Source organism: Azolla caroliniana, unplaced genomic scaffold (genome assembly GCF_043228905.1).
Source record: "Azolla caroliniana isolate FFs.n. ecotype wild unplaced genomic scaffold, voAzoCaro1.0.p SCAF_5, whole genome shotgun sequence".
Lineage (NCBI taxonomy): Eukaryota > Viridiplantae > Streptophyta > Polypodiopsida > Salviniales > Salviniaceae > Azolla > Azolla caroliniana.
The window spans coordinates 4,766,234-4,781,080 of NW_028230440.1; the positions used below are offsets into that span (position 1 = coordinate 4,766,234).

Here is a 14,847-nt window from a genome sequence, read left to right on the forward strand (position 1 = left end):
AGCAAAGACACCCTCCAATCTCTTCACAATTCAGCACCTACCTCTATGTTTGGTACCCTAGGAGGAACTTGAATGTCATTCAAAAAGATAAATTAGGATAAGATTCTCATCTCCTTACTCCATCCCATATCAATATTCTCCTACTTTGTGATTTATGTCTAGTGGGCCTTTCACTTTTCATACTCATTTGTGGTTTGGGTTATCATATCCTAGAATCAACATTTGTACGTGCATTTTTGCTATGAAAATGTTCTTAGGAGATATCTCACCTAGAACCCATATCGTGCATTGGAGCCTTTGAATCATGCAAAATATGTCCAATGTCCTTTTTGTTCCCGGTAAATGTTATTGTACTCAATAATGTGAAATTCAACATTTGTATGCTACCTTAGAGGTTGTTAAACGTCATCCCTATCAAAATCTAGATTTTGCCTTGGAGGTCATTGAATTAAATAATTGGCCTTGCGTACCCACCATTTATGCACTATAATCATTCTTCAAACCATTTTTTATGCTCGATTCAAAGAGACTTGTTTGACATGAAGTCAAGTCTCAATCAAAAGAGTAGAATTTATAATCGAATGAGAACATCCATTGTTATTTATTCAAGCAATCTTTACATGACCTTGCAATTAACCTACTCATTCTTGAGTAGTATGTATCCTTGCACTAAATTCAATCCTTTGTGAAATGTTGATGGGAACATCAATAATGTGATGTTTTTCACAAAGTAATTTATTTTCTAAGTTCAAAGGTCTTGCAATCATTTTTGCAACATCATAGAGAGAGAGAGAGAGAGAGAGAGAGAGAGAAAGAAAGAAAGAAAGAAAGAAATATTAACGTCTTCTAAGGCCAAAATTGGCCCATGACACAATTGGTTTACAACAAAAATGGGGTATTTACCCATTCATTGAAAGAAAAATTTTATAAAATTTTTATAAAAAATAGAGCTTAAGCTAAATGGTTCTAGTAAAAAAACATGTTCTATAAGGAAATGGCTTTATACTAGGCCTAGTTTCATTTCCATCCAAGTCTCTTGAGAAGAAGCGGGAGGTCAAAGGGTTTCGATGTGTATGTGGCATGTGGTCCCAATGTAAGAGGTGCCCCAACCATAGCTTCTAGACGGCGTAACTCACGTTCCCTTATCTTCTTAATCATTTCTACTCCGCGTCAAGTTGCTTTGAAGCCCAACATCCGAGGGTGTTTGGTTGTTCTTTGCATTTTTGCTTCATCCGAGGCAGAGAGAGAGAGAGAGAGAGAGAGAATGTTGTTCGATGGAGACCTAATGGTTATGGGTTGTCTCGTACATTTTATAATGTCATTTGAATATGAATGTCGATGTATATAAAACATGGCTTATCACCAAGACATGTCCTAAATAAGAGACACACCTAGGTTGGAAGGTAAGTAATCGTGATTAAGTATAATGGTAGATCTTGAAACATAGTTGGCATTGTAAATTGCCACTTCTAGCAAGTCTTTCAATTGGAGGTTTTCCTTTGGGATTAGCTCTACATAGACACAGACTAACAACAAGCAATGGCTTCTTTTGCAAGGTGGAAGATAGTACTCATCATTGCATACAATGTCCAATTGCTTGTTGAATTTGGAGTTACATTTCTTAGATTGGGCAAGTTTTATTATGTTGTTATTTGGTGCCGAGATAGTGGGTATTTGCAAAATTCACACAGGTCGATCCAAAACCAAAGATGGAGATTATTTTCCTATTGCTGAGACATTAGGGTTTGTGTAATAATAGGGATCTACAAAATGTTGTTGTATTTGATGGTAGGCATGAAGTTAGACCATATCTACGAAAGTTAAAGGGAATTTTGATGTGGTGCTTTTGTATTGGTACAATTGTCCATTCGAGACTATAAGGTTTATTCTATACCCCTACATTCTCCTCTGCCAACTAATTTATGTGTATAGATGGAGATTTATAACAAAAGTCTTGTCTATCGAGAGTTAAGTGATTAATCTTATTTCCATTTTATTTCAAATTAAGTGGTTTAACTTCATTCAATCTAATGAAACAAGAACACAAAGGGATTGTACTAAAATGTTTCGATATTAACTATTTCAATCAATATAAAAATTGTGTAGATTGTACTAAAATGTGAAGCATGGATGGTTTCAAAACAACATCATTAGGACATCAATGGAGTAGTGCATTGTGAGATATGAATGCCAATCATGAATTACGTGTTGGGAGTCTCCTTCATTTGTCTTGAAGTTTTAGTTAACATCAAATCCATTTCCTTCAATGAATCGTTGATGATTAACATTTGAAATTAATGATAACGATAAAAAAGCCGCATGTGTGTGAAAACACCATGATCACCAATCACCCTACGCATATTTCTATTAGATGAAAAGTTTATGTTCATTGTCATGAATGCGGTCATATATCTTGTACTTACGTCATTGTCACTTTGTGAATACAAACTTTACAACCTAGGAGAGAGATGGTGTAGGAACATAATATGAACATTATTATGTCATTGGTCATGTTTTACAAGCAAAACATTTATACCCTAACATAGACAAACACAACAAGACAAAGTTAGCGGGGCCTAAGGGGAGAATTGAAGTTTGCATCAAATACTTACAAAGTGTATGAACTATAATGTGAAAGAAGATGACACACATACACTTTCTACTTTGTCAATGTAGTTCTATGCACTTATTCAAGGCTAGAAGCAATCCACATTTCTTTTGGTTCTGACGAGGATCACACCAATTAGTATTCCATGCTACGAATGTTGGAAAAGAGGTAAACTAAACACATAGCATTGAAGATGAAAGTTGCGCTGAGTGAAGTTACACTTTATTGAAAAATAGCATAATGTTGTCAACAAAGGGGATTGATAAAGCCAGATAGCATTGGAGCCTTTATATTTATTGACTACTTACCACCTTTCGGGCTCATTTCATTCATTTAGGGAAGAAAAATCCCCCTGATGTATCTCAAAATGGATTTGACAATGATAGATACCAAAAACATTTAACATGATATTGTGGTACATGTGCATTTCACAATATGATTTTGAAATACCACTAGAGACTGAGTGTGAATGTGCAATGCAAAAGCATTTCCTTTCGACATTACAAAGGAAACTTTCAATGATTTATTTTAAATACATAAGCATGATAATGTAGTGAGGCAAGTTTTAAGATACTAATTGCTAATTCCAAACCAAATTAAACATGATGGTCAAGATAATTAAGGGCATATTTGGTTGCCGAGGATGTTGGCTTCAAAGAAAAAACTATGCCCCTTGATGGGAAAAATGTTGTGGATGTGGAATTCACCGATGATACAAGATTGTGTCTAGATGGTCCAACTTACTATTTTGAAACAAATGTACACATCATTGCAAATCTTTTGTACGGCTTCAAGTGCATCAATTACTTGAAAATGTGAAATGAATGAGTTTTTTTAGTGGCATTTGAATCTTGTCCACAATGGTTTCCACATCGAAGTTAGATATTTGGGATGCCAAGTAGGTTTCAATATTTCATTTGAAATTCAGGCTGCTCCTTTCTTATTGACAATTAGGAAAATTTTGTTAGTTTGGAGTAAATCTATGTTAGGATCGTGATCGGCCACAATTGGTTTCACTTCGAACGTTCAGGTGCCAAGAACAACAAAGACAGAGCACAGACAGAAAAACAAGTACAAAGATCTTTTACATGGAAAACCCGAGAAAGGGAAAAACCACGGGAGTCCTCGAACTCCGAACTAGATCACTATATGGGGAGGAGTACAACAAGATGCTCTTAGGCAACAACCTTGAGTTGTCCTTCATCAGATAGACGGTTGTAGAGTTACTCACTCTCACTCACTCTCTCACACAGTTACTGAGGCAACTACTCACTGTAACTTGTTACAACAATTATTCAACCACATATCTAACTACTTGCCCTAAGTGTATATATAGGAATGGGCTATTTGCCCCTCCCCCCCCCCCCAAAAAAAAGAAACCTTTTTTGGCCCCCTAAAAAAATAACTTTTTGGCCCCTCTATTTGGTTAAACCACCCCCCCCCCCCCCCTTCCCCCCACAAACCCATTTTGGCCCCCCCAAACCCATTTTCGTTCCCCTCCCCCAACAGAAAAACATTCTTTGATATAGCTTGGCTCCTCCCCCTCCCTCACCCAAAAAAAAACATTTTGATAGCTCTCTCTCCCTCACCAAAAAAAAAACATTTTGATAGCTCTCCTCTTTCTTCTCACAGTGAATATTGCTAAACAAAACTGAAATATAAGTGACAAAAGATGGTGAATGATGAACATGTTATCAAATGATACAGAAGACATGAATTTGCATTGGCATATTATTAACATCACATTATTGTAAGGGGAAAATTAGAATATGGTTTACAATAAGAGATTCATGCGAAACACAAGCCATCATGTTTGAGATATTACAGATTCCTAGAAATTCATTTAACCAATGGAGACCTTAAGATGGCCACAAAATGAGATATTCAAGATCGATCAAAACATCATGTAACCAATTGAGGTTCTATGGGGCTGAGATGCCCTCTTTTCCTTGATTTCTAAAAACATGCTTCACATCAAAACTTAACCACTGGTTTAAGATCTATCTATCATCTTCTCTTCTCTAAGACATCTCTAAGACTCTCCTTTGATCTTGATGTGTTCTTCTTCTTCCTCTTCCCTCATTTGTTGCCTGTTTTGGTGGATCCATGGCAGAAACCCATATAGTGATCAATAAGACCAATAATCATAAGAATCATGATGAGGAATTCCTTCCTTCCCCGAGCTCCAGCACCCGGGCGGGGCCCGCTCCTCCTCTTCCTCCCCTTCCCGAAGTAGCCTCGACCTCCACGTCATCTTCATCATGGCAGCTCTCCTCTTTCTTCTCCTCACTATCCTCGCTCTTCACTTCGCCATCAGTTGCTGCCTCCACCGCTGCTTCCCTACCCACACCTCCTCCTCCTCCTCCTCCTCAAGTTTAAGTCAAAGTCAAACATCTTGTTTACCCCTAAAACCACAAAACAAACTTCTTGATATTCTTCATTCATTTGTAAAACCTTGCATGTTGATAGCAATTTAAGGTTGGGTGGGAAACTTACTTGGTCTTTAAAGGTGGATTTGATAGATATGATGAAGAGTCAATGTCCTAAACCCCAAATACCTTGGTTCATTTGATCCTACAATTACAAAGAGGGGGAGAAAAACATCAAAAACAATATTTTGTTATCACTTAGGTTCATTCTATGTATGTGTGCTCACATTCGAGCCCTCTGGAATTTAGAGTGTAAATGAGAAAAATATCTTATTTAAATGGGATTTATGCATGTATCGAAATGTCTGCATCTGGGGGCATACATTGTATATAATTTCATAACTTTTAGCTATATATATGTATCTTAATGTACATATCTAATAGTAGATGACTCTGCAATAAGCTATGGCAGGGCCTCAATGTATGTATCTACGGTCGTCCATACCAAATTTATGTATCCACGTATGTTAGCGTCAAATGTCTGGCACATGCCAGGGCTTGTGAATGTGTGTATCCTCTGTTGTATGAAGCAGCTTATAAGAGAGAAAAAATGTCTCACGGTATGTATACACATATGTTGGCCTGCTAGATGTTGTGAGCTAATTAGCCAACATCAGATTTGGCATTTTGTTGCACACTGAAACATTTCAGCCATAATCCTAGTGATAATGATGTAATTAATCTCTTGTAGAAATAACACTCACTATACATCAACACTCAGACTTTCAACATATATAATCACCTTAATCCTAGTGATAATGATTTATCTCTTGTAGAAATAGCACTCACTAATTAAAATGGAAAGAATAAACAGAAATATACCTAATTTCTTACTGGTCGTTCGTGAACTCCGCCTGTTGTTCCACCAAGATGTTGAAATTGGAGGCTGAGGAAGCACGTAGAGGAAGCCCGCAATGGAAAGATGCAGAGAGAGAGAGAGAGAGAGAGAGAGAGAGCACGCAGCACACAGAGACAGAGATGGAGCACGTAGAGAAACACAGAGACAGAGAAACACAGAGACAAAGCATACACGTTCAAAAATTCCCCCCCCCAAATGTTTTCTCTCTCCTATTATTCACTTTTTTGTTTTATTTTTATTTTCTTATTTATTTTCTTTTCCTTTTTTTAGATCTAAAATAATTGGACGGCCCCGATCATCTAGGATTCCCGAGACGAGTTTAGAGCCGTCCAAGGCCTAGATTCACGGGCTCTCACTATTTATTATTTCTGTATCAAATAGTGACCAGGTACAGAGAGTTGTGTAACTTGATGCTGACTAAAAGCCATATTGTTAAGAAGTAGAAACCAGTACTCCTGAGTCCTTAGAGTTGGCTTTCTCATCACCTCAATCTACCAAGTCGAATGAGCTGACTTTGTTATGTAAATATTGGCCACCGAACATTATGGAAATATATTTTTCTGAGCATAATTAATATATTGTTTGTCATAGAGAAACATGTTTCTGGTGATTAGCACTTTCTTTGGTCTTCATACTCCTCACTTGTAGTTCCTTATACTCATGTTGTTAATGTACTTCATCCTGTAATCAGTCATGTTGTAATTATTAGGGTGCTAGATGAGGTACCTAAAAGCATGCTTCAAATATTTCTCAATTGTTTGATTGAGGAGTTCAGTGTAACTAAGATTATTCGAATTTAATTGTTTGATGGAAGACTTTTACTGTTGGATTTTCAACGAGTCTTGATTGAGTGTAGTGTTGTGACATTTTCCTAAACCAAACTTGTTGATGCAAGTGCAATCGACCTTACTTCAATCCAATTTCACAAGAGAACAGGAATCATTCAGTCTTCAATCAAGGTTATTATCTTAGAAGTGAAAATGGAGGTTGTAGAAGATTAGTAGAATAATGAGAACAATGATAAAGTAACATAAGAAACTAGATTGGAAACATTCTTGTTAAGACAACCATATATCTATGTACACTATTATGAAGTATTGTTAACAACTTGTCTAGTTTGATGTTTTTGGGTCTCATTGTGCATGTTTTTGCCCAATAATTGTGTCTTCTTGGATTACAGTAATTATTGTGATCAACTTATCTAGTTTGATGTTTCTGGGTCTCATTGTGTCTTATATTTTTGCTGCCTAATAATTGTGTCTTCTTCCATAGAATGTAATATTCACATTAGTCAGTTCAAAAATTCGTTTTCCATACGTCAAATGTGTGTATTATGAGAACATATTAATGTTTTTTATTTACTTTTCGTTTTTTTTAGCTCACTTTCTTGTCTTTATTCTCTTTAATGAATTCAAATATTCACTGCGTAATTGTTTTCTAATAGCAGATCTGATCAAATAGTTACATATTGTGGACTCCTCCCAAATAGCAATGCAGGTTGCTTCGGGGCAAATTGTGTGGCCAAATTGCCAATGCCGCTGAAGCAAAAGGATATATAAAGCCTTTGGAGTTAGTGATGCCCATCTTGAGCTAAGAGTACATTGCTTTGGTTGGAGGACAAACATATACACCTGTGAAGACATAGAATGAATGCGGGTTTGGCAGGTCCACAAACAGTAGAGAGTAGACTTGTGGTGGGCTATTAAAAATGAAAAGTCGAGGACATGTTATGGTTTGTGATAATGAAATGTCAAAAAATGTCGAGGACATGTAGGAAGAAATTGCTACGGATATATAAGGAGTATAATAATGATGATGAGAATGCACTACTTGTTGGGGCTTGTCCACTCAAGTGGAGCCCACAACATTAAGTGGGTTGAACGCTGAATAGACTTAGTACTAATTAGTTGTATGTATATATATATATATATATATATATATATATATATATGTATGTATGTATGTATGTCTCCCTTTTTCCTTTTTGTATGTTTTTTTGGGCATGTGTCTTTTGTGTGTGAGAGTGTGAACACAGGTTTGTAGACGTTGGACAAAGAAAAGAAGAAAAGGAAAAAGGAGGGACAGCGTGACAAGTTTTTTAGAGAGAAAAACAGAGAGCGAAAAACAGGTTTTCAGAGAGAAAAATAGAGAGCAAAAAAACAGAGAGTGAAAAACAGAGCGCGGAGTGAACGGAACTAAGGCTGAAAAACAGAGTTTCGAGAAGAAGAGGCGTATGAGAAAAACACAACAAAGCTTCTGCAAGAAAACAGAAACAAGTGAGCGAGAACTCGTTGCAAGTGTAAAGACGGAGATCTAGCGAGGTGCTGTCTGGACTACCCAAAAGAGTCACAACAACTCTTCTGTCCACTTGTAACAGGTTTATTTGCTATGTGTTTTTGGTTATGTTTCTGTTGTTTATCCTATCTAGTAGGGTGAATATTGTATCCAAGGCGGTAGCCTAGAAATATATGCGCATATCTCTACAGTAAGCTTTAGAGGTTATCAACACCTTGTATACTTAGAAAGTAGTGAATTTCTTTCAGAACCTAAAGTTCCCGTGGTTTTTCCCAATTTTGGGTTTTCCACGTTAAATCTCGGTGTACTCTCTCATTTCTTCTTGTGGTTTCATCCATTGTTTATTAAGTGTGAATTGTGTTTGAAAGTTTAAATTATCCCGATTCCGCTCCATATTCCCAATAAGTGGTATCAGAGCAGAGGTTCATACCTCCGCAAAGACTTGGAATATGGATGAATCATTAGGTGGGATGATTAAACTGATGGGATCCAACTACCCCATTTGGAAGTCCAAAATGAGGGACATGTTGGTATGTAAGGACATGTGGTTGCTCGTACTACATGGTACGAGCAAACCCAAGAACATAGATACACTAACCTGGGATGCCATGCATCTAAAGACATCTGCATACATCCGATGTTTTATAGACAGGAGTCTATATAACAATTTCTGTGATGAAACCAAAGCACACGAGTTATGGAGAAAAATCGAGAGTATGTTTCAGCCAAAAAATGCTTTGAATATCTAGTCTCCGTGTTTAGGAAACTTGTAAGACTTAGGTATCAACATGGCTCCAGTATGGCAGAGCATCTTAATACGTTTCAAGGACTTATAAGTAAAACTGTCTCTCCAGATATACCTCTAGCAAATGAGGTGTTGACCTTGTTATTGTTAGGCTCTCTCCCAAATAGTTGGGAAACCCTTGTTGTGACGCTTGGGAATGCAACGCAACAAAAGGACCTAACATTGGACATGCTTAAGTCGAATCTTCTACATGAAGAAGCACGACGAAAGGAGCAGGACTCCAACTTTGACCATAAAGCCTTAGTCATAGAAAACAACTCCTCTAGAGGAAGAAACCATGTTAGGGGTCCACAAAATCATAGAAACAATTCTAAGGGGAGGTCAAAGTCTAGAAGTAGAAAAGACTTCAAGAAAGATTTTTCATGTTGTTATTGTAGTGGTCCAAACCATTATGAGAGAGATTATTGGAAGAAAAAGAAAGACCAAAAGAAAGGAACCACCGATAATAAGAGCAATGACCTCACTACAGCCACTTGTGATGGCGACATTGTCATTGCTTGTGATGACGCGTGTGTTAGCTTAGCATGCCAACAAACTGATTGGATTATTGACTCGGGAGCCTCGTATCACATCACTCCATACCGAGAGATGTTCTCGTCACATGCCGGTGGTGACTTTGGCAAAGTAGAAATGGCTAACCACGGCATAACAAAGGTTGTTGGCATAGGAAATATAATTCTAACCACAAACACGGTGTCGTGAAGATTTTCGTCCATAGGCGGAAACTGGGGTGGAAGGGGCAAGTCGGTGGTGTGCAACATGTGCACATGTATACTAGGATATGGTGTATAGAAAGAGAGGGGAAATTTTTGTCCCACATTGTAAGGTCCCTCCCTCCTTGGGCTATAAAAGGAAGGGAGGGGTCACTTATGGGGGGTTGCCTATTTTGTGCGAGTAAGGTATACCACTTAGTCTAGGGTTCTCCCTCTTCCCATTTCGTTTAGGGTTAGGGTTTCGGTTAGGGTTTTCTTCTTGGGTTTCCCTTTAGGGTTTCCGGATAGTCATTTTGGGGCGGCCATGGCGGCCACCACTGTTGTAACCGTTCGTTGTTTTAACATAACTTGTTGAGCATCTTGCCTCCGCCGATCTCTCCTTCAATGTCGTGGTCTTATTCTTTTCCTCTTCTCCTCTTGGGCTAAGCCTCCATATCGTGTCCTACTCTTTCTCCTCCACTCCCTAGTCCAAGACCCCCGCGGTCCCGCCCCTTCTACACGCACGCGCGTAACAACGCGACAACGGGTTGGAGACTAGTATTAAATGATGTTAGGCATGTACCGGACATTCGGCTAAATATTATTTCAGCCGGTAAGCTTGATGATGAGGGTTACACAAATTCCTTCAGTGAAGGAAAATGGAAGCTCATCAAAGGATCGCTAGTATTAGCAAGATGCCTAAAAGATATGGTGTCCAATGGAGAGGTGAATGTTGCCAATAAGGAAGTTCCTATTGAACTGTGGCACAAGAGACTTGGGCACATGAGTCAAAAAGGACTCGAGGTGCGAGCTAGAAACAAACATCCTACCTGAGAAAAGAGGTATGCACTTAGAAAGTTGTGTTGATTGCTTGGCCGGCAAACAACACAGAGTTGCCTTTCAGCACCTTCCTCCCAAAAGAAAATTTCAGCCATTGGAATTGGTGCACACGGTGTCGTGAAGAAAACCGTCCCTAGGCAGAAACTGAGTTTAGCATGTGTAAAACGGCCCTTACACGCGAGCACACTTTTCGTTGTATAGTAAGTAGGTAGGTACAAGTCGGCTGAGGTGAAATCCTAGGTAGCACGCATTCAATAGGATGATAACGGCCTCCCTCCTTGGGCTATAAAAGAGAGGGAGAGGAATGAAAATGTATTGCGCGTTAGAGAGGAAAGAGTTATGCCGAACAGGGACCAAGCCCTTCTCCTCTGCCACTCTCCGTAACCATTTTTGCGCAGGTTTTCGGGAGACTGGCTCTGCTCCGTGGAATGCCCGTGTGCTTCCGGCTGAGTCTCTATCTCGCTCTTTTGTGTGTGAGTGAACAGACGTCGGTGTTCGCCTTGCCGACCTGTTAGTTGTAACCGTTCATTTACTCGGACTTCACGTCGTCTCGTTTTGCTGTGTTGTTGGACTGTGATTCCTGTGTGCTCCCGTGTTTGTGCGTGTGCGAGTGTGTCCGTTGCCCTTCCGTTCCCTTCCTTCTCAGATATTTCTCGGTCCAAGACCCCGGTGGTCCCACCTCGTTCTCCACGCACGCGCGTAGCAACACGACAATGGACTTGTGCTATATGAAAGATAGAACTCTTGGGGGAGCATTGTACTTTGCCATGTTTATCGATGACTTCTTGAGGAAGTTGTGGTGTTTTGCATTAAAGACTAAAGATCAAGTGTTTGAAATCTTTAGGAACTTTCATATAAGTGTGGAAAGAGAAACAGGAAGAAAGCTTAAATGTATCCGTTCCGATAACGACGGTGAGTATCAGGGACGATTTGAAGAATATTGTCGTGAGCATGGTATTAGACTAGAGAGAAGTGTCCCGAAAACACCTCAGCACAATGGCGTGGCTGAGAGGATGAATAGGACGATTTGGGAGCGGATAAGATGCATGCTATCCCACTCAAAATTACAGAAATCTTTTTGGGGTGAAGCAATGAGGACTACCGTTGACCTCATAAACTTGTCCCCATCAATCCCGTTGGATGGTGATGTACCCGAGAGGGTTTGGACAGGTAAGGAGGTGTCATACAAACACTTAAGAGTGTTTGGTTGCAAGGCTTGATGATGAAAGATGAAAGATCCAAGCTTGATGACAAATGCCAACCATGCATATTTTTGGGATACGGCCATGAGAAATTCAGCTATAGACTTTATGACCTAGTAGAGAAGAAGGTCATTAGAAGCAGGGATGTGGTATTCCTTGAGGATCAGACCTTACAAGATCCGGAGCCGAATGAAATGCCGGATCTCACCCCTGATTTTTCAGTCACCGAACACCCAATGCTTGCCCCAGACACACAAGATCATGGGGGAGATACCGAGGAGTATGATGATATGACTGATGATGCAGCCGACGATGATGATGGGCAGAATCATGACCATCATACTCTAGGTGACATTTCAGCAGCTCCTCCGGAAGAGGAAGAGGTTAGAAGGTCTATGAGACAAAGAAGACCTTCTACGAGATACAACCCACATGAATATGTGATGCTTTCAAATGGAGGAGAGCTAGATTTCTTTAGAGAAGCTATGGCAAATGATCATAAGGAGGAATGGCTTGACGCCATGAATGATGAGATGAAGTCTTTGCAAGACAATCACACTTATGATCTTGTAAAGCTGCCTAAGGGCAAGAGAGCGCTGAAAAACAAATGGGTTTACAGGCTCAAGACTGAGGAACATTGATCACAGCCAAGATACAAGGCAAGATTGGTTGTGAAGGGGTTCAACCAGAAAAAGGGAATTGATTTAGAGGAGATTTTCTAACCAGTGGTGAAGATGTCCTTGATCAGAGTTGTACTTGGGATTGTAGCCACTCTCGATCTAGAAATCGAGCAACTTGATGTAAAAACCACCTTCCTCCATGGCGATTTGGAAGAAGAGATTTACATGGATCAACCCAAAGGGTTTGGAGTCAAAGGTAAAGAAGAGCTTGTATGGCCTAAAGCAAGCTCCTAGACTTTGGTACAAAAAGTTTGACTCCTTTATGTTGAACCATGGGTATAATAGAACAAACACAGACCATTGTGTGTTTGTTAAGAAATTCCCAGATGGGGATTTTGTCATTTTGCTCTTGTATGTTGATGATATGTTGATCGTTGGTGAAGACACCAATAAGATTGAGAAGCTGAAAAAGGAACTCAACAAATCTTTTGCCATGAAAGACTTGGGACCAGCCAAGCAAATCCTTGGGATGAAGATAACTAGGGACAAGGCAAGCAAAAGACTTTGGTTGTCTCAAGAAAAGTACATTGTGAAGGTACTTGAGAGATTCAACATGGCTAAGAGTAGGCCGGTCAACACTCCACTCGCAGGCCGCTTTAAACTTAGTTCAACTCAATGCCCTACGAGTGATGAAGAGCAAGAAGGAATGAAACAAATACCATAGGCCTCTGTAGTCAGTAGTTTAATGTATGCTATGGTATGCACGAGGCTAAACATTGCTCACGCAGTTGGTGTAGTGAGCCGTTTTCTCTCGAACCCTGGAAAAGATCATTGGAAAGCAGTGAAATGGATCCTGCGATATCTGAGGGGTACCTCAAGAGTCTGTATAAAATTTGGTGAGAACCAAACTATATTAGATGGATATACAGATGTCGATATGGCTGGTGATGTTGACTCTAGAAAGTCTACATCTGGTTACCCAATGATCTTTGCAGGGGGAGCGGTCTCTTGGCAATCAAGATTGCAAAAATGTGTGGCATTATCCACAACGGAGGGTGAGTATATTGCTGCCACAGAAGCTAGTAAGGAATTGTTATGGCTAAAGAAATTCCTACAAGAGTTGGGGCTGACCCAAGAACAGTACATTTTGTATTGTGATAGCCAAAGTGCTATCCACTTAAGTAAGAATTCTTCCTTTCATTCCAAGTCAAAACACATAGATGTTAGATACCATTGGATTAGAGATGTGCTTGAAGAAAAGCAAATGCACATTGAAAAGATTCACACAAATGAGAATGGTTCCGACATGATGACAAAATGTTTGTCAAGGGAGAAGCTTGAAGTTTGCAAACAAAAGGCAAACCTAGTTGTGTCCCCCACTTGAGATGGAGGGGGGAGAATTGTTGGGGCTTGTCCACTCCAGTGGAGCCCACAACATTAAGTTGGCTGAATGCCGAATAGACTTAATACTAATTAGTTGTATTTAAATATATATATATGTATGTATGTATGTATGTATGTATGTATGTATGTATGTATGTCTCCCTTTTTCCTTTTTGTATGTTTTTTTGGGCATGTGTCTTTTGTGTGTGTGAGTGTGAACATAGGTTTGTGGACGTTGGACAAAGAAAAGAAGAAAAGGAAAAAGGAGAGACAGCGTGACAGGATTTTTAGAGAGAAAAACAGAGAGCAAAAAAACAGATTTTCTGAGAGAAAATAGAGAGTGAAAAATAGAGCGCGGAGTGAACAGAACTAAGGCTGAAAAACAGAGATTCGAGAAGAAGAGGTGTATGAGAAAAACACAACAAAGCTTCTGCAAGAAAACAGAAACAAGTGTGAGAGCTCCAGAACAAGGTGATCGAGAGCGAGAACTCATTGCAAGTGTAAAGACGGAGATTTAGCGAGGTAATGTTTGGACTACCCAAAAGAGTCACAACAACTCTTCTGACCACTTGTAACAGGTTTATTTGTTCTGTGTTTTTGGTTATTTTTCTGTTGTTTATCCTATCTGGTAAGGTGAATATTGTATCTAAGGCAGTAGCCTTAAAATATATACATGCATATCTCTAGAGTAAGCTTTAGAGGTTGTCAACACCTTGTATACTCAGAAAATAGTGAATTTGTTTCGGAACCTAAAGTTCCCGTGGTTTTTTCCAATTTTGGGTTTTCCACGTTAAATCTTGGTGTACTCTCTCATTTCGTCTTGTGGCTTCATCCATTGTTTATTAAGTGTGAATTGTGTTTGAAAGTTTAAATTATCCCGATTTCGCTCCATATTCCCAACACTACTAAATTATCCTTCGCTGGTAGGGTCCTTGTTGCGAACCAAGTGCTGCTCGTTACCATGTGGCACTAAGTCTCATGCTGGATTATGGACCCTGCAGGTTTGCACGCGATTAAGGCTACCATCAGGGGGTTTATATGGTCAGGTAAGGATAACCCAAGGGCTGCCACCAGAGTGTCATGGTGTTGGTTAACACAACTGCGGGCCAAAGGG

At 39.4% G+C, this 14,847-nt stretch overlaps 1 long non-coding RNA gene across 1 annotated transcript; it reads right to left on the minus strand.

The window, feature by feature from the left end:
• Positions 1 to 4,370: 4,370 nt before the first annotated feature.
• Positions 4,371 to 6,176, minus strand: LOC147863809 (uncharacterized). Its single transcript, XR_015529845.1, has 3 exons — positions 5,860 to 6,176; positions 5,105 to 5,182; positions 4,371 to 5,013 (listed from the first exon to the last, which is right to left on the minus strand). It is a non-coding gene; the product is annotated as an uncharacterized LOC147863809 (long non-coding RNA).
• Between the last annotated feature and the right edge of the window lie 8,671 nt (positions 6,177 to 14,847).